Source organism: Balaenoptera physalus (genome assembly GCF_965194825.1).
Source record: "Balaenoptera physalus genome assembly, chromosome: 4".
Lineage (NCBI taxonomy): Eukaryota > Metazoa > Chordata > Mammalia > Artiodactyla > Balaenopteridae > Balaenoptera > Balaenoptera physalus.
Genome location: NC_138891.1, coordinates 41,588,533 through 41,614,654, shown reverse-complemented (window position 1 = coordinate 41,614,654; position 26,122 = coordinate 41,588,533). Strand labels below are relative to the sequence as shown.

The window sequence follows — 26,122 nt, the reverse complement described above, 5'->3', positions numbered from 1 at the left end:
TCCCAAGGATGGAGGATAGGGAGGGAATCTTGTGGACACGTTAAACAAACGTGAAATGTTCTCAAACGTCTCCAGCGAGCTAAGCTAGGTGGGAAGGAAGGAAAACTTTGGAAGGGTTTCCACTTAGTCCAGTCATTGTGGAAGTTCAATAGTCTGTATTTTGAAGAAACTTTTTACTTCAAGGATCAAAGCCAGTGTTTCTCATGTGTTTTTAGACTATGATTTCTACATCATGTTCCAGTAAGCCTATATACTTAAAAAATGATTTCCAACAAAACAATACTTAAACTGTGTGAAATGCACTCCATTTTCTCTCTTTTTTTCCCCTTCCCCATCCATCTTCCCCTCTCCCTCTCTCCTCTCTCCCTTCCTCTCTCCCTCCCTCCACCTTTCTTTCTTCCTTCCTTCCTTTCTTTCTTTCTTCCTTTCTTTCTTCCTTTCTTCCTTCCTTTCTTCCTTCCTTTCTTTTCTTTCTTTCTTTCCTTCTTTCTTCCTTCCTTCCTTCCTTCCTTCCTTCCTTCCTTCCTTCCTTTCTTTCTTTCTTTCTTTCTTTCTTTCTTTCTTTCTTTCTTTCTTTCTTTCTTTCTTTCTTTCCTTCTTTCTTTCTTTCTTTCCTTCTTCCTCCCCCCACCCCCATTTCTCTCTCTTTCATGCTGGTAACTACTCACTACAATGATTTAACAGATAACCAATGCATTTTACATCTTTATTGGAGTATAACTGCTTTACAATGTTGTGTTAGTTTCTGCTGTATAACAAAGTGAATCCGCTATATGTATACATATATCCCCACATCCCCTCCCTCTTGAGCCTCCCTCCCACCCTCCTTATCCCACCCCTCTAGGTGGTCACAAAGCACCGAGCTGACCTTCAAAAAACTAAAAATAGGACTACCATATGACCCAGCAATCCCACTACTGGGCATATACCCTGAGAAAACCATAATTCAAAAAGAGACATGTACCACAACCAATGCATTTTAAAAGCTCAGCTCCAGAACACTGCACTAAGACCCTTGAATCATCCCCTCCCAGCAGCTGAGTGACTTGTAATAAACAGCTATTGTCATATCTTTGGCCCTGCCCATCACGTCTACAATAAAGGCAATTAGAGGTCAAGGTGGGATCCCTAGCTGGGTCAGGAAGGGTCACCTGCAGCACCATTCTGCTCTTGTCAGTCAGGTGAGTTTACATTTTTGCCTGTGTTTAGTGAAGCTTTCAAGACTGGCCAGAGCGGGCAGCTGGTCTTGCTGTGTCATATAACAACCTTTTTTCTATAATCTTCAGAGCTTTCTGGACCCAATAAATCTAAACACTTGGAAATTACTTCAAATTATATTTGGAGCCATTTTAGAAGCCTCAACTTCAGAATCAGTTCATGCTCATAAAGCATACTCAGCTCAGGTTTAACATTTTTATTTCTTGGACTTGAGCCTAAGTAGTTATTAGAAAACCCCACTCAGTGTGGTGTAGTGGCTGGGCTGATGCTGGAATTCAGGCATGTCGTTAGATAGACAGAGCCCCAGTTTGTTCATCTGTTAAATGGGGGCAATAACAGTCCTGCTTTCATGGGAGTGTTGTGAGGATTAAAGGATAGTGTGCCTGTCATGTTCTTCGCAGAATACCCGGCTTATGGCAGATGCAGAGAGGCAGCTGAGGTTACTGGTGCTGCCATCCTGCTCAACTCCAAACTTGTCACCTTGCCCACCTTGCTCAGGTCAGCAGTCCCTGCCCATGGCTCCAGGAGACAGTTCTGCTGACGGTAGGTACTTGACATATTGAGATTTCCTTGTTTAGATCCTGCTTAATCCCTCCCAGGAGACCTCCTTCACTTGTTGAAAGACAGGAGAGAACTTTACTACAATAAGGAAGTGAAACTCTCCACTGCTCTTCAGGAGGACACATAACGAGGGTGGGTGTCAGGTTCAAACTTCCCATAACTATGTTTATTTGAATTTTCATGGGGATGTCCTCCCTTAAGGGAGAGATGCAGACAAGACTCTTAAATGTGCCTGAATTTGGATTAAAGAGTGACAACCATGATCTGTGATTTGGAAAAGGGGAGAATGGGGAGAGATGGGGGTCCCATGAACAACTGAAATCTGGGAAGTATTTAATACAAAACATTTATTGTACACCTACTGTTCACGTTACCCTGTACCAAAAAACACAAACTCAGACCTCCAGGAACTTGCTAATTGAGAGTTAAAAACTATTTATAAGTGAACATTCAAAAATGACACACAAGAGCTCATGGGACATTGGATAAAGATGCTCCATGCCTATTACTTGCCACGATGTATTATGAGTTCCAGGCATTTTCCAAACAGGCCCCGTGGAGGAGGCCGGACTGAAGCTGAGTCCTCCTAGGGATAAACTCTGGATGAGCGAATAGGATGGGGAAGAAGTCCATATTGTGGAGGGGAGTGATTTGGGGAGAAACTGAGGGTCCCAGTAGATGTGGAATGGAGCACAGGGCTGGGTACATGTAAGAAAAAAGACTGAGCAGTTAGACCAGGGCCAGATTGGACTTGATACCCAAGGTGCCTCTTTTTATCCAGATGTTTCATGTTCCTGCAACAAGCCTTTCACCACAGTTGCTAACAAGTAATGGAAGGAGCAGGGCTAGATTAAGGTCAACTGATACCCTAAACACAGACCAACAATGCTGCCTCCTTGGCTGGTCCATCACTTCAAATACAGGTCTGTTACACAAGTCAGCTGATGAGTTAAATGCTAGTCAGACCCAGCCCTTGTGTTTACACTGAATGGAAGTGAAACTCTCACACTATGAGGTGAAAACAAATGAGATATCTGACGACACCTTCAAATCAAACTTAAAATTTAGTCAGTGTGCCAAAGAAAATTGTTTTTAACAATGCTGATTAGAATTGAACATAAGCGGATAATGACAATTACAAAAAAATTCCGCTCAGGTCTATCTAGAGTAGCAGCGAAAGTTAAGGGCCTGAGGTAGGGGAAAATGCCAAGGTGCCCCTTCCCCTTGAACAAGTAAGCACGTGCTTATTTTGCTTAATATTTAATGCAGGACTAGAAAGAACAAGGAAAAGAAGAAAGGGCATGGATACTTCCCAGGCTTATGTAAGGTGAACTGGGAGGGGATGGCTGTGAGCTCCTTGAGGAAAGGTCCTTGTATATATATATATTTTTTTGGCTGTGTTGGGTCTTTGTTGCTGCGCACGGGCTTCCTCTGGTTGTGGAGAGCAGGGGCTACTCTTTGTTGCGGTGCGTGGGCTTCTCATTGCTGTGGCTTCTCTTGTGGAGCACGGGTTCTAGGCGCGTGGGCTTCAGTAGTTGCAGCATGCAGGCTCAGTAGTTGCGGCACAGGGGCTCTAGAGCGCAGGCTCAGTAGTTGTGGTGCACGGGCTTAGTTGCTCCACGGCATGTGGGATCTTCCTGGACCAGGGATTGAACCTGTGTCCGCTGCATTGGCAGGTGGATTCCTAACCACTGTGCCACCAGGGAAGTCCCAAGGTCCTTGTCTTAATCATCTTTTTATTGCCATGCCTGACCCTGGATCTGTCACATAGAATTCAAGTGAACAAACGTTTATTGACTGTCTCCTATGTGCCAGTATTTGGAACTAGGAATTAAAAAATCATCAAGATTGGGTCCTGCCTTGAAGGTACTCATAGCCTGGTGAGGGAGGCAGGCAGTGAGCAGGTGAAATATAGTGTGATAAATGCAATGAGCAATTCTTCACAAATAAGGTGGTATGTGGCCTGGTTCTGGAGAAGAGAAGGCAAAGGGTCTTTGTTTTTAAAAAAGGCATTTTAGGCAAATCTGACTCATTGAAGGAGATCAATACATACTTGATGAATGAATGCAGGAGTGATTAAAGAACATGTACCCAGGTATAGAGCAGTGCACGAACATAGGGGAACAGACATACAATCCAGAGAGAGAGAGTTTATCATTTGCAGTAAGTTTTGTCCACAGGGAAACACTAAGAAAGCCAGTCTTGACCTAAGATGCTCTACGGCTGGAGAAATTGCTGCAAGCGGGCTATGTTGTTTCCATGTACACTGTCCTGGTAGATAACTAGTTTGATACTTTGGTTGGCCCATCAATAGAAAGACATCAAAGGAGCTATAGAAGTGGCGGTCCCCAACCTTTTTGGCACCAGGGACCAGTTTCATGGAAGACAATTTTTCTATGGTGGGCGGTGGAGGGGGGGGATGGTTCAGGCAGTAATGCGAGTGATGGGGAGTGATGGGGAGCGATGGGGAGAGATGGGGAGAGGCAGATGAAGCTTTGCTGGCTTGCCCGCCGCTCACTGCCTGCTGTGCGACACAGTTCCTACCAGGCCGAGGACCGGTACCAGTCTGCGGCCTGGGGGTTGGGGACCCCTGGCTTATAGCACTCCAGAATGCCATGGCCACATCATTTAGGAATCTCTGCCTTTGCAACGTGAACATCATAGGTGCTAAATGCATTTTTATGGAATTAATTTACCTAAGTGTATAACTCTGTTTATATTTTCAACCTCTCTTGAGTAACAATACCATGGTTTTGCTACCTGTAGAATGAAGTATTTTACTTACGAATTCTTTCAACCAAAAAAGAGGATTTCCCCCTTGTTAGAGTGACCAGAGATTTAGAGAACAAGCCTTTATTTACCCAGTGAATTGCCTCCTGAAGCCCATTAGCTCCAGCTACTGGAAGATCAATTTTCACATTTTAACTGTTAATACCTGGGCCAGTCTTGGGCGTTTTTACTTTTAGATCCATTCTTCAACATTTACAGCTCTGCCCTGTATCATAGGAGGGCTGATCCTGGGCTGTGGCCCAGGGTTGGGGACCTCTGATAGAAGGACAGTGATTCTAATGAAAGTCCATGATTCCAGTGAAAGGACTGGCTGGATACCGATACAAACTCCAGACTTTATATGTTTATATCTATATCTTATACACATGTCATACATATATTATATATGTATATATCTTATGTATAAATACTTTTTTTAGGAGCAATATATGCAGCAATATAAAAGCTCCTGGGCTTCCCTGGTGGCGCAGTGGTTGGGAGTCTGCCTGCCAGTGCAGAGGACACTGGTTCGAGCCCTGGTCTGGGAAGATCCCACATGCCGTGGAGCAACTGGGCCCGTGAGCCACAACTACTGAGCCTGCGCGTCTGGAGCCTGTGCTCCTCAACAAGAGAGGCCGTGATAGTGAGAGGCCCGCGCACCGCGATGAAGAGTGGCCCCCGCTTGCCACAACTGGAGAAAGCCCTCACACAGAAACGAAGACCCAACACAGCCAAAAAAATAAAATAAAAATTAATTAAAAAAAAAAAAAAAAAAAAGCTCCTTATCCTGCCCCATCCTTCCCAAGGTGGATTGTTTCAGAGTTGAGAGATCAACCAGACTTACAGGGATGAAGCAGTTGTCCCAGGAAAGGATTGGTATTAACATGGCCAGGCTCATAAGAATGCGTACACATTGCTTTCTTCTATTGCCATCTATTTTACTTTACTTTCTCTCCACAGAGGGTGGTCAGAAGGAAGCAGAGTTCTAGGACCACAAGAAGCAGAAAAGGAGAGGTTGAGTCTCTCTCTCTCATCCTGCCAGGGTCAGGGGGGAGGCCTTTCTGCAGCTTAAGGAGTAGGTGGGCAAGGCCTTCAGGGGCTTCCTGAGAGTCTTTTCCCCCATCTCCTGACCACGTTTACCCTGGTACCTGGCTGGAATCCCCACCCCACTGGTAATAATATGCCTTGTATTTTTATAGCCCCTCTCGAAGCACTAGCATGCATATCATCGCATTTGAAACTGACAGAAACCCTCGTTCTGTACTTTATTTTTACAGATGAGACACGTGCAGCCCAGATCGCCACACTATAAAAGGCCTCTGCGCTGAACCAACCTGTTTGACTTGGCCAGGAAGCCAGAGGGAGACACATATGCCTACACGCAAAGAAATGGGCTCCTTTTTCTTTTTTTTTTTTCATAAAGAAAACAGGTTTCATTTTTTCCTAGTGCCATAGAAACTAAAATGCTTGAGTCTGTTTTTATATGTAGAAATATTCCCATAGCAGAGAGAAATAAAGTTAATTCAAGAAGCAAATATGTCTACCTACAGGTATCTGGAACAAAGGTGGCCATATAACCCAGATTTCAAAGAAAATGCCAATTTCTAATGTTTAATAATTGTATAGCTGATTACATATAGATGTAAATAGCTGAATTTATTTCTGTCTTTGGATTTTGCTTCCATAATGATAATGCCCTTATTCTTCCTGTGCCTCCCAAGGAGGATTGCTTCCGGATGTGAGACATCAGCCAGACTTACAGATGTAAAGAGATGGAGCCCGCAGCCATCAGAATGAAAGGGATGCCAGGACAAGGGTTTAAACAGATCACTGCAGTAAGGTCATTTGTCCATCACGCTGAAGAGCCCCAGGCTTGGTTGTTTTTTTTAATTCTCAGAAACTTAAGTTTGTTCTTAAAGTTTTAAACTACTTCTTAAACTTGTTAGCATTATGTGTGAGATAAAAATAAGTTAGCTCTCATAAAAAAGAATGAAATTTTGCTATTTGCAGCAACACGGATGGACTTGGAGGGCATTATGCTAAGTGAAATCAGTCAGACAGAGAAAGACAAATACTGTATGATATCACTTATATGTGGAATCTGAAAAATGCAGCAAATTAGTGAATATAACAAAAAAAGAAGCAGACTCACAGATATAGAGAACAAACTAGTGGTAGCCAGTGGGGTGGGGGCATATAGGGGTGGGGAAGTGGGAGGTACAAACTATTGGGTGTAAGATAGGCTCAAGGATATATTATTGTACAACATGGGGAATATAGACAATATTTTATAATAACTGCAAATGAAATGTATCCTTTAAAAATTGTATTAAAATGTTTAAAATTTCTTTTAATTTTTAAAAATTGAGAAGTTGTCCAGGTGATTAAAAAAAAGAAAAGATGGCTCTGAGTGAAAATATAAGAATCACTACAGTGAGGAAAGTATATAAACTTCAGGGCAAAATCATGAAATAGATGTTTCTTTTGGCCACTCTGAGACCATTCCAACTTCATATTTTCTGTCTGCTCCTGATAAATAATTGCATGGTAGATAAAGTGTTATAATTAATTGTGAATACATACAAAGCACAGATGTATGAAAAGTTGTAGATTCTTTACATCTGTTGGCTCAGGCATTTATATATATATATCTTTTCAGGTGTACAGCATTATACTTTGACATCTGTATACACTAAAAAGTGATTCCCACACTAGACCACAAGTCTAGTTACCATCTGTCATCAAACAGTTGACCCCCTTCATCCATTTCACCTACTCCCAATCCCCTTCCCCTCTGGTAACCACTAATCTGATCTCTGATCTATGAGTTTTTGTCTTGTTTGTTCTTTTTTTTGTTTTGTTTTTAGGTTCCACATATGAGTGAAATCATATGGTATTTGTCTTTCTCTGACTTATTTCACTTAGTGTACCTTCAAGGTCCATCCATGTTGTTGCAAATGGCAGGATTTCATTCTTTTTTATGGCTGAGTAGTATTGCACTGTGTATGTATACCACATCTTCTTTATTCATTCATCCATTGATGGACACTTAAGTTGTTTCCATATTTGGCTACTGTAAATAATGCTGCAGTGAACATAGGAGTGTATATATCTTTTAAAATTAATGTTTTCTTGTTCTCTGGATAAATACCCAGAATTGGAATAGCCAGGCCATATGATAGTTCTGTTTTAATTTTTTGAGGGATCTGTCTTCTATAGTGGCTGCACCGATTTTCAGTCCTACCAACCATGGATGAGGCTTCCCTTTTCTCCACATCCTCTCTAACGTTTGTTATTTCTTGTCTTTTCAGTAATAGCCATTCTAACAGGTGTGAAGTGATATCTCATTGTGGTATTGGTTTGCGTTTCCCTAATAATTAGTGACGTTGAACATCTTTTCATGTGCCCGTTGGCCATCGGTATGTCTTCTTTGAAAAAAAAAAATCTATTCAGATCCACTGCCTATTTTTTAATTGGATTGTTTGGTTTTTTTGTTGTTGAGTTTATGGGTGACTCAGGCATTTTCTTAGCATACACAGAAGGCAGGAGGAGGAGGATGTCTCATGAAGCAGGAGAAACTGAGGCACAGCTACATTAAATGCTATCTGGCACTCAAACTTCTAGGAAAAATGACCTTTAATTTAAAGCTACTGCATGAAAACCGTACTGATATTAAAACTTTACCTAAGTTTATTTGAATCAGGTATTTTTGGCCAGAAAATAACAATAGCAAATCACCAAATAGCCTCTATTTCTTGGGATTCGACCAGTCACTCAAGATCTTTAACGCATATGGCTCCTCTAAAGGGCCAGTCATTCTCTCCTGTGCTGCTCGTTTGGGGAACTACATAAAAAACTGATTCCACAGCTAGGAAACTCTCTTTTGCGGTTTGGAGGAAAATATGCATTATAAAAAATAGTTATTTATTTTTAGGTAGCTTTGGCTTCAAAGATATGACTGGCTAAAACAGTAGATAAATCACATTGGAGGGGAAAAAGAAACTAGGTCAGCATTTCCCAAACTGAGTTCCTCAGTATAATTGTGTCCCATGAGATGTTAATTGGTATTTGGTGAAAAATAAGAGAGGGATCCCTTGAGGAAGTTTTGAGCAAATTGTCACCCTCCTGCAGGTTTATAATGCACACCAGCACTTTAAAGCTTTTGAGAAGTCCTATCGATAGGTATTTAATTCACATATTCAATCAACAACTCTTGCTTATTTATTGTGTGTCAGGTACTGTTCTAGGCACTGGGATAGAGTGATAAACTTAAGCCCAGCATTCTCCCCACTTATCTGACTCTGCAGTCCTGATGTTAGTGTAATCCACTAACATGGCTTGTTCCAAAGAATGCCATTTGTGAGATGTTGGCTGGGTCTTCCTGAGCTTCTGTTAACCTTCCAGCCGACAGGACTTGTAGGCGCCTCCCTCTAGAGAACAGGAGCCTTCCTCAGGGAGCTGAACTGTGGAGCTGACCAATAACATTGGGTGGGATTTGCCCATAGACTGTAAACTACGAAACCGAAGATGAGATGGTAAATGAAATTGGGCTGAAACAAAAAACAAAACCAATGTTTCAGGACAACTGAGTCATCCATCCAGAGGCCCTGTGGAGACTCCAGGTTTGCGGCAACAGAATGGTATCTTAGGAAACCAGACTAAAGTGAGAGGGCTTGAATCCAAATGTGAGAGAAGCCAAGAGTTCTTGAAATCTTTAAAGCCTCTTTATCATTATTTTTATAAGGCGCCTATGACTTTGGCCGTAGGTAAGGAGGGGACTTTTAAGGACAGAAGTGATAGCTGAGATAGTGTGCTTACTCATATGAAATCTTGTATTTTACTAATGATCTCATATTCTGTCAAACAGTGGTCCATAGTTGTTTGGCAACTATTTTGAAAAATGATAGCTGCAGAGATAAAGCCGTAGGACGAGTGAAGAGTATATGTGGTCTTGAAACACAAACAAACTCCCAGGTTCTCTAAATAGCTTTTGGAGGAGAGGATAGTAGTTGGGGGAAAAGGGAGTGTGCAAACTGGGTTAGAGGACTGAGTGGCTAGTTAAGTGCATTTCCTCATTTTTCCCCGCTGCGTTTGAGAAGACCTTACTCACATCTTACGCGTAGCTTTTAATATATCTGATGACTGCTATCAAGTGCTCTGCTCCCCAAGCCCCATCGATTCCCCAGGCTTTTCTTCTTCAACCTATTTCTTCAGACTAAAAAAAGACCTCAATTTCTGTAGCCTTCCCACATAATGGTCACTTTTCCAGACCATTTATCATTTTCATTGATCACCAAGGAGTCCCTCGGTTTCTGAACTTATTTAGAAGCCAGACTTACTCAAAGCTGGTCCATGCAAGTCTCACCTGCATCAAGAAACACTTCCTCTCAGAGCCCAGAGCCTGGGTGGACCTCAAGCACCACTTGAGATGTGGTGTTAGAGATAGGAAGACGTGCTTCCAGGGGGCGATATTTATTTTACACACATCTGTAAAAATAGCGGCTAGTTTCTTGCTTGAGAAGTTCTCTTCACTCAGCACATGGTTAATATTTACACTTGTCAAGTTTTCGTCAGGCTTTTCACAATGGCCTTTCAAGAGAAAAGACTGATGGGAACTTTTGAGCACTAAGACCTCATTTCTTCCTGAGGGTCTTCTGAGGATGGAGCCCAGGCAGACACAGAGCTCTGTGCTCATGAATCATTGCTTTCTGTCTTGGAGACCTGCCTCATGAAACCCTCCTTCCTGAACAGCAGGAGGAAATTCCGCTCACCCTGGTTCCACTCACATTTGTGGGATTTTTCATTTCCTTCTTTTGGAGGTGACCAGCTGTCTTCCAACGCACTCCGTGTTGGTGCCTCTTCTTTATTTTGGTTTCTCAGATGGGTGCAGGTCCTGCCCTTGCAGAGGGTCCCGCTCTCACCCCATGAGCTCACAGGTCTCCCCTTCTCTCACTTCTCTCAGCGTTGCTGCTAAGCCCTGTGGGGTTTTTAAACCCTTAGAGCTGAGTAATGAGACTCTGTCAGGGTGGGTTGTTGTGAGAGTAGCGCTGTTTCTGGGGAATAGGCTCAATATATTGGTTTTGCAATTCATACCTGCCTGAGGCCAAGAGAAAATGAAAGATCCTGTTTACCATTTTATGAGAAACACCCACATTCTCCTCAAACCTCTTCCTCAAAGGCCCGGCTTTGGTTCCCTCTGGCGTTCACCGTCGCAAGGGATTCCCTGACCTTGTGGAACTGGTTTCAGGGAAGAGCTTCTACCCTTTGACTATAAGTTGGGAGGCTTTAGTTTTCCAAGAGCTGTGGCTGACTGAGATCTTTGAATCCCTCTTTAGGATTCAGACCAGCCAGGTCTCATAGCTTCTCAGTCACAGCCGAGCTCAGTCAAAATGTCCAACCTTCACTCAAGCCAGAGCTCTGACCCTCCTCCTTGTGCAAGCTAGATGCTCAAGGGCAGCCCTTCTGTGGAACTGACATATGAGCTGAAGGGCCAGGTCACTTAAATCATAGCCAGAGGAATGATGAGTGGTCAGCCAGACACACTCTTGCTTACATAAAACCCAATAATGGCCTTGATTATCTTCATAAATCTAACTTCTACCTCGGTCTATAGCCCTTTGTAATCACTCCAGCCTTTCTCCACATTCCATGACCTTTCTGCCCTTCACGTTCTTCACAACATTCATTTCTTGAAAGCCAAGGGTTTCCTCTCATGAAGACCTCTGCATATGTTCCTTTCTCTACCTCAAATACTTTTTCACCCAGTTCTCCTTCCTCTTACTTCTGCTTAGTTAAGCCTCACTAATTCTTCAGATCTTAGATTAGATATCTCTTCTTCCAGGAAGCCTTCCCTGACCACCCAGACAATGGCTACATTCCTCTTGTCCTGTACTTGTTAGTCCCTGTCATGATTGCCTTTGTCCCCACTGGACTGTAAGTTCCTTAAGGGCAGGGATCATATTTGCCTTATTTACTACTTGATCTCTGGCATGGAGCACAATGCCTGGCACATAGTAGATGCTCAATAAGTATGGGACAAATGATGGCTTGAAAGCAGTTGTGAGTCCCTGAAACCAGCCACAGAGTCTGGGGTGTTTTCAGACCAGGTTCCTTGTATTGCAGGGGTATGAGAGGGGCTGATGCTGACAGCAGCTGGGACCTGGAAACAACAGCGCAGAGGAGACCAGTCTGTTCTTCTCTGGCAGCAGGAAGGAGCTGCAAAAATGTACTGGGCGGGGAAGAGTGTCTCTGCAGCCAAGACTCAGGGCTGGCAGGCCTGAGGTCTCTGTCTAGATTCTGCGGGTCTGCTCTGCCCAGGGCCAGCTGGAGCACTTTGCCTGGGAGCCCCCGGAGGGGCTTTTGATGCCACATTTCATGAGCTGCCTGGATCCAATCAGCAGATCTCTCTCAACACATCTATTGATATTCCTCCACTCAAATGTCAGCCCTAATGGGAGACTGATGATTTGTCCTTTCAAAGTCGGGTCAAGGGCAAAGGAGGCTGCAGGATTTGGGAGAGAAGAGTGGAGAAGGCTTAGCTGGAAGGGTGGGTGGGGGCCACTGTTTGCTCCGTCTCCATTGTGTCTTGGGGGCTTTTCTCTGTGACTGGAAATGCTGGGAAACTAACCACTCCAGGATGACTAAAGGCTGGAAAAAAATAGCAGAGAACAAGTCGTCTCTTGTTTGTTCTCAGGGTTGTCACTGATAGGATCTCTGCTCTCTGACTCAAGACCGGGTCAGGTCTGGCCTGCCAGATGCTTGGGGGAGCATCCGGACGGGTGTGGGGGGGAAGAGCTGGCAACTCGGCAGAGGGGCCGGCATCCTAGTCCTCCCTCAGTAAAGCAGGTTGAGAGTGTGAATGCCGAAGCTGGATTCTCTGGGTTTCAAGCCCAGCTCTGCCATTTATTCCTGGCTATGTGATCTTAGGCAAGTTACTTAAAAGTTCTTTGCCTTCATTTTTTCTTTTGTACCTATTTCACATTTTTAAAATCCTTAGAATACTGCCTGGCACCTAGTAAATATGGAAGTAGCGTTTTCATCTGTAAAATGGGAGGATTGGATCTGGTGAACTCTGAGAACACTTTCCATATAAAATTCATAACCACTAATGTTGTAAATCAACTATACTCAATATAAAATAAAAATTAAAAAAAAACAAAACTCATAACCTGCCTGGGTTCAAATCCTAACTCCATCATCTGGGGATTCTCAAGGTCAGGGACTGACTCTACCTGGGTCAAATCTGTCCCCCCGCAAAGGGCCTGGGACAGTGCCTAACACCTTGTAGGTATTCAAGACGTTTTAAATGTGTGCATGAATTGCTTGGTGAGGGTCCTATGAAGGGGAGTAAAGACTTGTTATGAAGCAATAAGTGTTGTTCTAACAGCTGTACTAACAGCTGGACCTCACCCCAGGGGCCAAGGCCTTCAGGAAGAGGAAGAGGTCTCCTCTGTCTTAACAGATGGATTCGTGGTCTTGAGGAGTACTGAAGCCATGAAGAAAAGGGGGACAACCAGAATTTGGGTGACCTAAGTAGAGGAATATGTGAGGAAACTCACTGTACACTATGGTCTGGCCCCCTGAGCACGGAGACTGGCTCCCAGCTGACCTGGAACCCAGCTACCAGCAGAATGGAAAAACTAGTGGACTCAGAACCCAGGGACCTGAGTTTGAACCCAGCCCTGCTTTACTCTATCATGTGCTTTGGGGCAGAGCACATACTATGTCAGACAATCAATTTTAATAAACTTGGGAATGAATGTTAAAGCGCTTCTCACAATACTGAGAACGGATGGCTAGAAGCATCACTAAACTCAATATTCTCTCTTCCTTTTTCAGGATGTCAAATTATATAACTTCTTCCCGGAAATGTTTAGTTATCAAAGTGCTTTTAACATACCTTCCCGTATGCAGAACACCCCTGCAGGGCAGAAACCTTCCTTCTGCCCATTTTGGAGATTTGATTCAGAGTGGTTGCGAAGGCCACCTAACTAGTTGAACCCAGATTTGCAGACTGTGAATCTTGCTGTTTTTCTTTCTTCCTGTGTCTCCCAGCCAGTGGTGCAAATCTCCAGACTAACATGAGATCTTTTGGATGGTTGAATAAGGAAGAAATGGAGAACATATATGTGGGGTGCATGTGATTATGGCTCCAACTTTCAAGCTGGCTCCACCACTACTGGTTACTAGAGACAGAGCGCAAGGACCCAAAAGCTGGCTGGCACAGCTGTGAACACTGGAGGGTGTTCAGCTCACCCATGTGCGAGGCACCCAAGAGCGTGCTGGTTACTGAGACAAAGTAGATACTGAACTCACAGTAGGGAAATTCTTCTAAAGAAAGGAAAGCACTAGTTCTTTGACCTGTTGCAAGATCTTGATGTTTAATGCCCTAATAAAGAAAAACAGATGACTATATCACAAATTTGTTTTTCGAATGTATTTCCTAGATGTATTTCAATATAAATAGTTTCTTTTGTAATGCTCTGTATTTTATTTTATGCATTTAAAAACGTAGAAGAGATCTATACTTTTACCAGGCTATCAAATGGCATAAAATAGGTTAAGAGCTCTTAAGCTAGAAGCAGATTTATGTGAAGCTAATAAAGTTTAAGCTTCAAGGTCCCTCACTCTACCATGCTTTTCCGGACTCTGTTCCTAAACTTGTATTTGTCACTTTATATTATTTTTCTTAAAAGACCCCAGCATTTGTACATGTTTCACACCCCATAATATAAAACTTTGATCCACCAATACATTTAGCTTGGTAGTGGGCACATAGTAGGCTTTCAATAATTAATTTTCGGTCAATAGGTTCTGGGAAATTTAAATGATCCTTGAAGTGTATCTGGAAATCTTGCAGACCACCGCTTGACTTCCTCCACTCCCGATGAGGGCTGGGGTCTTGGCGGTTGGGGTAAGGATTGGCTCTACAGAGGTGAGCCTGGAGGGCTGGGATGAGAAAAAAAGTCACAGGGGAGAGAAAGCACTGGAGGAAAATGAGTGCAGTCACTTCTTATTTGGGGCCCTTTAGTAGTGCAGACATAGGTGTCTCTGGAGTGTATCCTCTCAGTTTAGAAGGAAGATTTAAGAACTTGGTTTGAGGATTAGAAGCCTAGCATGAACAGTGAGGTCTTTTACACCTCTTCACCAGATCTTCACCAGGCAACTCCGCACTCTGTGCCAAGGATTGTCCCAGGTGCTTCGGTGGTACGGAGTTGATCCAGGTGTAGTTCCTGACCTTGAGGAACTCCCAGCTGCTGGGTGGATTTGAACCCAGGCCCTCTGACTCCCTGTTCTTATGTTCTAAATTAATACTATGTTGCCCAGTTAGAAAACAGGCAAGTCCGCCTGGAGCAATCAAGGAAGGCTTCTTAGAAGAGGTATTACTTTTGAGCTGAGTTGAGTTCAACAAGTGAATGAAGAAGGAAGCCTGTTCTAGGGAAACCAAACAATAAGTTCAAAGGCTAAGAGGTGTGAGGAGAGAAAGGCATATTCAAGCAACTGCAAATTATGTGGAATGGCAAAAATAATAATAATGAAGAAAAGAGGGTAGAAAATGTAAAACCAATAGTTAGTGGGAAGCAGCCACATAGCACAGGGAGATCAGCTTGGTGCTTTGTGACCACCTAGAGGGGTGGGATAGGGAGGGTGGGAGGGAGGGAGATGCAAGAAGGAGGAGATATGGGGATATATGTATATGTATAGCTGATTCACTTTGTTGTAAAGCAGAAACTAACACACCATTGTAAAGCAATTATACTCCAATAAAGATGTTAAAAAAAAAAAAAAAGAAAAGAGGGTAGAATGTGTGTAGTAAGTGGAAGCAGATGAAGCTGGCAAATAAAGCTGATGAAATAAAGTTGAGCCCAAACCATAAAGCATTGTAGACTCCTTGCTACTTCGCAATGTGTCTCAATGGCATTGAGAAGTTGTTGGTATGTTTCAGGCAAGGCAGTGGCATGATCAGCACTGTGACGTGGGACATTGTGGGATCTTCCAGGACAGTGTTTCCCAAGCCCAGTCACTTACTTACTAATGTAACCATTTTTTCTTCTTTGAATCCCCTTTTTCTCTAGCCTTCCCCACTGTGGTAAACGGTATCCACAAATGTCTGTGTCTCAGGTCAAATATCTATTGGTCATCCTTGATTCCTCTCTTTCCTGCATCACCTACATCCAACCCATCAACAGTTCTCTCTGTTCTGCCTCTAAGATGTATCCCAAGTCCATTCATTGCTCTCCATAGCCGTCTCTCTGGCCTGGATGATTGTTATCTGCTTTGTAATGAGGTTCCTGCCTTCCTGCAATCTAATCTCCATGCGGCAGCCAGAGGGATCTTTGAAAAAATTCAGATAATGTCAAGCCCCTCCTTATATCCCCTTAAAAACAGCTCCCCACTGCCCTTGAGACAAAATCCAAACTCCTCATAGTGGCTATCGGAGGCCCAGCACCTCTCCCGTAATCTCAGACTCAGTTTACTCACCCTCTTGTTAGCAGGCTCTGGCCAGCTGGCCCTCTGATGGTTTCTAGGACTTGCTAAGCTCTTTCTGATTCAGTACTCTGGACTTCTATGTCCTCTTCCTCTAACACCCTTCCCTGAGCCGTTCCTGCCACCCGCTCCTCCCCCAACTTCCAGCTTATCATTTTATATCATTATATCATTTTTTTAAAATTTATTTATTTATTTTTGGCTGTGTTGGGTCTTTGTTTCTGTGCGAGGGCTTTCTCTAGTTGCGGCCAGCGGGGGCTACTCTTCATCGCAGTGCGTGGGCCTCTCACTGTCGCGGCCTCTCTTGTTGCGGAGCACAGGCTCCAGACGCGCAGGCTCAGTAGTCGTGACTCATGGGCCCAGTTGCTCCGCGGCATGTGGGATCTTCCCAGACCAGGGCTCGAACCCGTGTCCCCTGCATTGGCAGGCAGATTCTCAACCACTGAGCCACCAGGGAAGCCCCCATTATATCATTTTTAAAGGGGCCTCTGCACAACTCCTGAAGTTACTGTATCACAGCACATGGTGTCTTCTTTCATAGCTCATAAAAAATAATAATAAATTTTAAAACTATATAATCTTGGGACTTCCTTGGCAGGCCAGTGGCTGAGATTTCACCTTCCCGTGCAGCGGGTGTGGGTTTGATCCCTGGTTGGGGAGTTAAGATCCCACGTGCTTTGTGGCCAAAAAAACCAAAAACATAAAACAGAAGCAATATTGTAACAAATTCAATAAAGACTTTAAAAATGGTCCACATCAAAAAATCTTTTAAAAAAATATATAAAATCTGTATTACCTAAATTTGGTTTATTATGCTTACTTATTTGAGGTCTGTCCCATCCTGGGAGCACGTGAGCTTCCTGAGGGCAGGAGCGCGCCTGTCCTTCACTGCGGTGCCCCGCAGCCTCACACAGGGGCTGGAGCCTGCAGGACTCAATAAATACTTGTTGAGTGAGTGACTGAATGGATAAACGAGTGTAATTTACTTTCTCAGAGCAAGACTTTTTCTGAAGTTGTCTCTTTCCTTCTCATAAGGGAAGGGATGCTGAGTGGAAAACCAAAAAATACCAGATTATTCCTGCTAGTCCTGTCTTTCTCCTTGGCCAGTCTTCACTTACTGGTTACGAAGATGAATTTCTGACACTGGTGGTTTTTTTTCCCCAAGACGTTCGTTCAGTGTGCTGACTGTTGAGGTCTGTGGTGACAGCTTTTCATCAAGTCTAGGAGGCACAGCCTCTTCCTGCCGGTCAGGAAACAACACAGTGTCAGGGCAGGAGAGCAGCAATGAAGTCAGCCCATCGTTCTGTGCAAATTGCAGAGTAGAAGGGATGGGAGAGAACATCTCAGGCTCAGCCCCTTTGTTGTATAAATGAGAAAGCTGATCCTGTCCTGTTTTTCCTGACTGTGCCCCCCACTGCTACTCCCACCTGCTCCTAATGAGAGAGAGGATCTGCACGACATCATCGCCCTGTGGGCCATTCCTCGCAGGGTCTGTTCTGATGGGGACGTGGCGGGCTGTGTTGTCAACAGTCTGCTTGTCCTTCTTGAGCAGTTAGGGACGTGCCTGACATCTCGGGGTGTCCTCCATAACTTCAAATTTGGTTCTGTTTCCATGAATTTAATGAGACTTTATTTTTATTCTCAACCCAAATCATACCCTGGGGGTTAATCAGGTTTCTAACGTTATGACTTATAATGTAGTAGTAAAACTTTTCTTCATGAATCTTTCATTTACTTCTTGCAAGATCTAAGGCAGGGCCACCGCAGGCAACTTGAAAGTCTCCTGTGACTTGAGTGTCTCATGGCCCTGCAGGTTGTGCCCTGTTGAACTCCCATGACTAATTTGAATTAGTTGCCAAGATTAAAAATTGGGCAGTTTTATAGAATAATCTGAGATGATGGCCTCCCTTGGAAGATACAAATATCCGGCAGGTCTGGACCACAGTTCTTCGTGGACTAGTTGGCTGGAACTGAGTCGAGCTCGCCTCATGCAGACCTGTGGACACTCCCCAGTCGTCCCCACTCTCAGCTGCCTTACATGCAGCTGGCTCTACTCATTTATTTTACCTACTCAACTGTTAATTTTTTTTTTTTTTTTTTTAGTTTGTAAGCCCAGGAATAGCCTTCCCAAAGCATTCTGGACCCTGAGGTCTACGATCACAGCCGTGATCTTGTAGACATTCAGCACAGCATGTCTCCGCCTTGGTCTTCCCAGTGTGAAGCCTGCTTCTGGGTCTCGGACTGGTGCTCTCCACTGGGGCATGGTTATCGGGTGCTTTCACCGAACAACTGTGAAATCTACAGCAAAAGTTAGTCCAGAGGGATTTGGATGGAAGGATGCAGGAGAAACTCAAGATAAGGTGTAATTATTGAATATTTTAGGTTAGGAAGGGGGCAGATTCAGGTTCAGAGAATCCCCCCAAACATTCATTTAAGGAATGTCTGTTCAGGTCCTACTATACTCCAGACACAAAGGGCTAAAAATGTAGGTTATTTCCATCCACTTTCTACCATTATCATCTGCTTCTGCTCCTCCCACTCTTCTGAAGCAGCTCTCTCAAAGGGCATTAACAATCTCTGCCACGGACTCAGTTGTGTCCCCCCCAACCCCCCAAATTCACATTTTGAAGCCTTAACCTCCAATGTGATGGTATTTAGAGATGAAGTCTTTGGGAGGTAATTACGTTTAGATGGGGTCCTGAGGGTGAGCCATCATGATGGGCTTGGTGAGTTTATAAGAAGAGATGCTAGGGAACCCTCTCCCTCTCTCTCTCTCTCTCTCTCTCTCTGCCATGTGAGGACACAGGGAGGATGTAGCCATCTGCAAGCCAGGAAGAAAGCTCTCACCAGAACCCCACCATGCTGGCACCCTGACCTTGGACTTCAAGCCTTCAAAACTGAGAGAAGATAAACTTCTGTTGTCTAAACCACTCAATCTATGGTATTTTGTTATGGCAGCCCAAGCGGACTGAGTAAGGGGGAAGGTCCAGTCTTGATCTTATCCCTTCTTGCTCTGGTACTTTTTTCCTGGGAAATTTCATCTTTTTCCAGTGGTTTCAAACTTTTTCCTCAGCTCCAAACCCACATCTCACTTACAGGCATGTAAACCAATAGGACTCAAATAAGCCATTGCACTTCTGCCCATAAATTGATTCCCCCTCCCATGTTTTTGCTTATTTGTGTCACCATTGAATCTATCTTCCAACCTAGAAACTGGGAATCATACGTCATTTATTCATTAGAGGGTTGTTTTCTGAGCACTTACCATGTGCCAGGAATTCGTGTAAATGCCAAGGATACAGCAGGGTATAAAAATTCCCTGTCCTTGTGGGGCTGCCACTCTGGAGGACTGTTCCTTCCCCTTCGCCTCCATGTCTAGTTGGTCTCCGTGTCCTCAATGCTTAAAACCTCTCCAATCTGTCCCCTGTCCCCCACCCCCACTGCTTTCCTCATGCTCTCATCACCTCTCACCTAGACGGCTTCATGGTCTCCTAACTGGCCTGATACCAGTCCGCTCCCACCCGCCACCAGAGTGAACTAGAAAAAATCAAATCTGCTCCACAGCTGAAGACGTTCTCTATCTCCCTTTTCACCAAGGAATACTTCTGTTTGGTTTAAGGCAAATTTTCCTTTTTGATCTGGCTTCTTCTGACTCTCTAGCTTTTTTCCTATGAAGTATATAATATGTATGGAATAGCGCCCACAGTGTAAATAATCAGAGTGCACTTTGTACCCTTCCCCAAACATGTCAGGTTCCTTCCTGATACTTCCTTATCTTTGCACTCACTGTTCCCTCAACCTGCACTGACTTCCCCACCTCTTCTTGGTCTGAAGTTTGAAGAGCCTGTTCTGGTGCTATCTCCTTTCTGAAACTTTCTTAATTTTTCAAGGTAGTTTTCAAGGCTAATTGCTCCTACCCTCTTCTCTACCAAATTCCCACAGAACTCTTATTACCATTGAGATACTGAATTCTACTGTTATTACCTGTCTGTCTGCTTTGAAGACAGAGTCTATGTCTATTTATTTTTAAATCTCTAGCACCTGTACTTCACACATCATTCCTAAAGACGTGTTCTCCAATCTCAGAGGACTTTTGCTCTGATAGGGAAGCCAGACCTGGGTGCATACAGAAAGTCTGTGACGAGTGCTGTAGAGTGTGAGATCTGTTCCTAAGTATCTTGAAGTGTTTATTGCTTTGTGAGTAGGAACTTTCGTTCATTATACCTTTTAAATCTTTTTTTTTTAATTAATTAATTAATTAATTTATTTATTTTTGGCTGTGTTGGGTCTTCGTCTCTGTGCGAGGGCTTTCTCCAGTTGCGGCAAGCGGGGGCCACTCCTCATCGCGGTGTGCGGGCCTCTCACCATCGCGGCCTCTCCCGTTGCGGAGCACGGGCTCCAGACGCGCAGGCTCAGCAGTTGTGGCTCACGGGCCCAGTTGCTCCGCGGCATGTGGGATCCTCCCAGACCAGGGCTCGAACCTGTGTCCACTGCATTGGTAGGCAGACTCTCAACCACTGCGCCACCAGGGAAGCCCCGTTCATTATACCTTTTAATTCGTTTCTTCTGGTGGATGCTATAGGACTGTGCATTAGTTTCCCATGGTTGCCATAACAAATTTCTAAAAGCTTGATGACTTAAAACGACAGAAATCTATTCTTTCACAGTTCTGGAGGCCAGAAGCACAAAAAACTACCACTGGGCCGAGATCAAGCTGTTGGCAGGGCTGCTTTCCCTCCAGAGGTTCCAGGGAAGAATCCATTCCTCACCTCTTCCAGCTTCTGGTGGTTGCCAGTGTTCCTTGGTTTGTGGCCACATCATTCCAGTCTTAAAGGTCAGTCTTCAAATCCTTCTCTGCTCTGTCTTCACATTGCCTTCTCCAGTGTGTGTGTGTGTGTGTGTGTGTGTGTGTGTGTGTGTGTGTGTGTGTGAAATCTCCCTCCTATGATACATATGATTGCATTTAAGATCCACATGGAGAGACTGGTTCAAAATGGCAGAGTAGAAGGACATGCTCTCACTCCCTCTTTCGAGAACACTGGAATCACAAATAACTGCTGAATAATCATCGACAGGAAGACACTGGAACTCATCAGAAAAGATACCCCACATGCAAAGACAAAGGAGAAGCTGCAAGGAGATGGTAGGAGGGGCACTATCACAATAAAATCAAATCCTGTAACTGCTGGGTGGGTGACTCACAAACTGGAGAACACTTACACCACAGAAGTCCACCCACTGGAGTGAAGGTTCTGAGCCACACGTCAGGCTCCCCAACCTGGGGGCCTGGCAACAGGAGGAGGAATTCCTAGAGAATCAGACTTTGAAGGCTAGTGGGATTTGATTGCAGGACTCCGGCAGGATTGGGGGAGACAGAGACTCCACTCGTGGAGGGCACACACAAAGTAGTGTGTGCATCAGGACCCATGGGGAAGGAGCAGTGACCCCATAGGAGACTGAACCAGACCTACCTGTTAGTGTTGGAGGGTCTCCTGCAGAAGCGGGGGGCAGCTGTGGCTCACCAAGGGACAAGGACACTGGCAGCAGAAGTTCTGGGAAGTACTCCTTGGCATGAGCTCTCCCAGAGTCCACAATTAGCCCTACCAAAGAGCCGGGTAGGCTCCAGTGTTGGGTCGCCTCAGGCTAAACAACCAACAGGGAGGGAACCCAGCCCCACCCATCAGCAGACAAGCGGATTAAAGTTTCACTGAGCTCTGCCTGCCACAGCAAAAGCCAGCTCTACCCACCACCAGTCCCTCCCATCAGGAAACTTCCACAAGCCTCTTAGATAGTGTAATCCACCAGAGGGCAGACAGCAGAAGCAAGAAGAACTGCAATCCTGCAGCCTGTGGAACAAAAACCACGTTCACAGAAAGGTAGACAAGATGAAAAGGCAGAGGGCTACGTACCAGAAGAAGGAACAAGTTAAAACCCCAGAAAAACAACTAAATGAAATGGAGATAGGCAATCTTCCAGAAAAAGAATTCAGAATAATGATAGTGAAGATGATCCAGGACTTCGGAAAAAGAATGGAGGCAAAGATCAAGAAGATGCAAGAAATGTTTAACAAAGATCTAGAAGAATAAAAGAACAAACAGAGATGAACAATGCAATAATTGAAATGAAAAATACAATAGAAGGAATCAATAGCAGAATAACTGAGGCAGAAGAACGGATAAGTGACCTGGAAGACACAGTGGTGGAATTCACTGCTGCAGAAGAGAATAAAGAAAACAGAATGAAAAGAAATGAAGATAGCCTAAGAGACCTCTGGGACAACATTAAATGCAACAACATTCGCATTATAGGGGTCCCAGAAGGAGAAGAGAGAGACAAAGGACCAGAGAAAATATTTGAAGAGATTATAGTTGAAAACTTCCCTAACATGGGAAAGGAAATAGCCACCCAAGTCCAGGAAGCACAGAGAGTCCCATACAGGATAAACCCAAGGAGAAACACGCCGAGACACATAGTAATCAAACTGGCAAAAATTAAAGACAAAGAAAAATTATTGAAAACAGCAAGGGAAAAACGACAAATAACATACAAGGGAACTCCCATAAGGTTAACAGCTGATTTCTCAGGAGAAACTCTACAAGCCAGAAGGGAGTGGACGATATACTTAGTGATGAAAGGGAAGAACCTACAACCAAGATGACTCTACCTGGCAAGGATCTCATTCAGATTTGATGGAGAAATCAAAAGCTTTACAGACAAGCAAAAGCTAAGAGAATTCAGCACCACCAAACCAGCTCTACAACAAATGCTAAAGGAAGTTCTCTAAGTGGGAAACACAAGAGAAGAAAAGGACCTACAAAAACAAACCCAAAACAATTAAGAAAATGGTGATAGGAACATACATATCGATAATTACCCTAAACTTGAATGGATTAAATGCTCCAACCAAAAGACACAGGCTTGCTGAATGGATACAAAAACAAGACACATACATATGCTGTCTACAAGAGACACACTTCAGACCTAGGGACACATACAGACTGAAAGTGAGGGATGGAAAAAGATATTCCATGCAAATGGAAATCAAAAGAAAGATGGAGTAGTAATACTCATATCAGATAAAATAGACTTTAAATAAAGAATGTTACAAGATAGAAGGAAGGACACTACATAAGGATCAAGGGATCAATCCAAGAAGAAGATATAACAATTATAAATATACATGCACCCAACATAGGAGCACCTCAATACACAAGGCAACTGCTAACAGCTCTAAAAGAGGAAATCGACAGTAACACAATAATAGTGGGGGACTTTAACACCTCACTTACACCAATGGACAGATCATCCAAACAGAAAATTAATAAGGAAACACAAGCTTTAAATGACACAATAGATCAGATAGATTTAATTGATATTTACAGGACATTCCATCGAAAAACAGCAGATTACACTTTCTTCTCAAGTGCACATGGAACATTCTCCAGGATAGATTATATCTTGGGTCACAAACCAAGTCTCAGTAAATTTAAGAAAATTGAAATCATATCAAGCATCTTTTCTGACCACAACACTATGAGATTAAAAATGAATTACAGGGAAAAAAACTTAAAAACACAAACACATGGAGGCTAAACAATACATTACTAAATAACCAAGAGACCACTGAAGAAATCAAAGAGGAAATCAAAAAATACCTAGAGACAAATGGCAATGAAACATGACGATCCAAAACCTATGGGATGCAGCAAAAGCAGTTCTAAGAGGGAAGTTTATAGCGATACAAGCCTACCTCAAGAAACAAGAAAAATGTCAAATAATCTAACCTTACACCTAAAGGAACTAGAGAAAGAAGAGCAAACAAACAAAACCCAAAGTAAGCAGAAGGAAAGAAAACATAAAGATCAGAGCAGAAATAAATAAAATAGAAACAAAGAAAACAATAGTAAAGATCAATAAAACTAAAAGCTGGTTCTTTGAGAAGATAAAATTGATAAACCATTAGCCAGATTCATCAAGAAAAAGAGGGAGAGGACTCAAATCAATAAAATTAGAAATGAAAAAGGAGAAGTTACAACAGACACCACAGAAATACAAAGCATCCTAAGAGATTAGTACAAGCAACTCTATGCCAATAAAATGGACAACCTGGAAGAAATGGACAAATTCTTAGAAAGGTATAACCTTCCAAGACTGAACCAGGAAGAAATAGAAAATATGAACAGACCAATCACAAGTAGTGAAATTGAAACTGTGATTAAAAATCTTCCAACAAACAAAAGTCCAGGACCAGATGGCTTCACAGGTGAATTCTATCAAACATTTAGAGAAGAGCTAATATGCCTGCTTCCCAAACTCTTCCAAAAAATTTCAGAGGAAGGAACACTCCCAAACTCATTCTATGGGGCCACCATCACCCTGATACCAAAACCAGACAAAGATACTACAAAAAAAGAAAATTACAGACCAATATCACTAATGAATATAGATGCAAAAATCCTCAAGAAAATACTAGCAAACAGAATCCAACAACACATTAAAAGGATCATACAGCATGATCAAGTGGGATTTATCCCAGAGATGCAAGGATTCTTCAATATACGCAAATCAATCAATGTGATACACCATATTAACAAACTGAAGAAGAAAAACCATATGATCATCTCAATAGATGCAGAAAAAGCTTTTGACAAAATTCAACACTGATGTATGATAAAAACTCTCCAGAAAGTGGGCATAGAGAGAACCTACTTCAACATAATAAAGGCCATATACGACAAACCCACAGCAAACTTCATTCTCAATGGTGAAAAACTGAAAACATTTCATCTAATATCAGGAACAAGACAAGGATGTCCACTCTCACCACTATTATTCAACATAGTTTTGGATGTCCTAGCCATGGCAATCAGAGAAGAAAAAGAAATAAAAGGAATACAAATTGGAAAAGAAGAAGTAAAACCGTCACTGTTTGCAGATGACATGATACTATACATAGAGAATCCTAAAGATGCCACCAGAAAACTACTAGAGTTAATCAATGAATTTGGTAAAGTAGCAGGATACAAAATTAATGCACAGAAATCTCTTGCATTTCTATACACTAATGATGAAAAATCTGAAAGAGAAATTAAGGAAACACTCGCATTTACCACTGCAACAAAAAGAATAAAATACCTAGGAATAAACCTACCTAGGGAGACAAAAGACCTGTATGCAGAAGACTGACTATAAGACACTGATGAAAGAAATTAACGATGACACAAACAGTTGGAGAGATATACCATGTTCTTGGATTGGAAGAATCAGTATTGTGAAAATGACTATACTACCCAAAGCAATCTACAGATTCATTGCAATCCCTATTAAATTACCAATGGCATTTTTTACGTAATTAGAACTAATCATCTTAAAGTTTTTATGGAGACACAAGAAACCCCGAATAGCCAAAGCAGTCTTGAGGGAAAAAAACGGAGCTGGAGGAATCAGACTCCCTGACTTCCGACTGTACTACAAAGCTACAGTAATCAAGACAATATGGTACTGGCACAAAAACAGAAATATAGATCACTGGAACAGAATAGAAAGCCCAGAGATAAACTCACGCACCTATGGTCAACTAATCTATGACAAAGGAGGCAAGGATATACAATGGAGAAAAGACAGTCTCCTCAATAAGTGGTGCTGGGAAAACTGGAAAGCAACATGTAAAAGAATGAAATTAGAACCCTCTCTAACAGCACACACAAAAATAAACTCAAAATGGATTTGAGACCTAAATGTAAGACCAGGCACTATAAAACTCTTAGAGGAAAACATAGGCAGAACACTCTTTGACATAAATCACAGCAAGATATTTTTTGATTCACCTCCTAGGGTAATGGAAGTAAAAACAAAAATAAACAAATGGGACCTAATGAAACTTAAAAGTTTTTGCACAGCAAAGGAAACCATAAACAAGATGAAAAGACAGCACTCAGAATGGGAGAAAAGATTGGCAAATGAATCATTGGACAAAGGATCAATCTCCAAAAAATATAAACAGCACATGCAGCTCAATATTAAAAAAACAAACAACCCAATCCAAAGATGGGCAGAAGACCTAAATAGACATTCCTCCAAAGAAGAC

The 26,122-nt window shown here is 43.0% G+C and overlaps 1 long non-coding RNA gene across 1 annotated transcript; it reads right to left on the bottom strand.

Moving 5' to 3' along the window:
- Positions 1-16,218: 16,218 nt before the first annotated feature.
- Positions 16,219-20,695, bottom strand: LOC309660451. The gene is made up of 2 exons (XR_014263409.1): positions 20,585-20,695; positions 16,219-20,259 (listed from the first exon to the last, which is right to left on the bottom strand). It is a non-coding gene; the product is annotated as an uncharacterized lncRNA (long non-coding RNA).
- Positions 20,696-26,122: the final 5,427 nt, after the last annotated feature.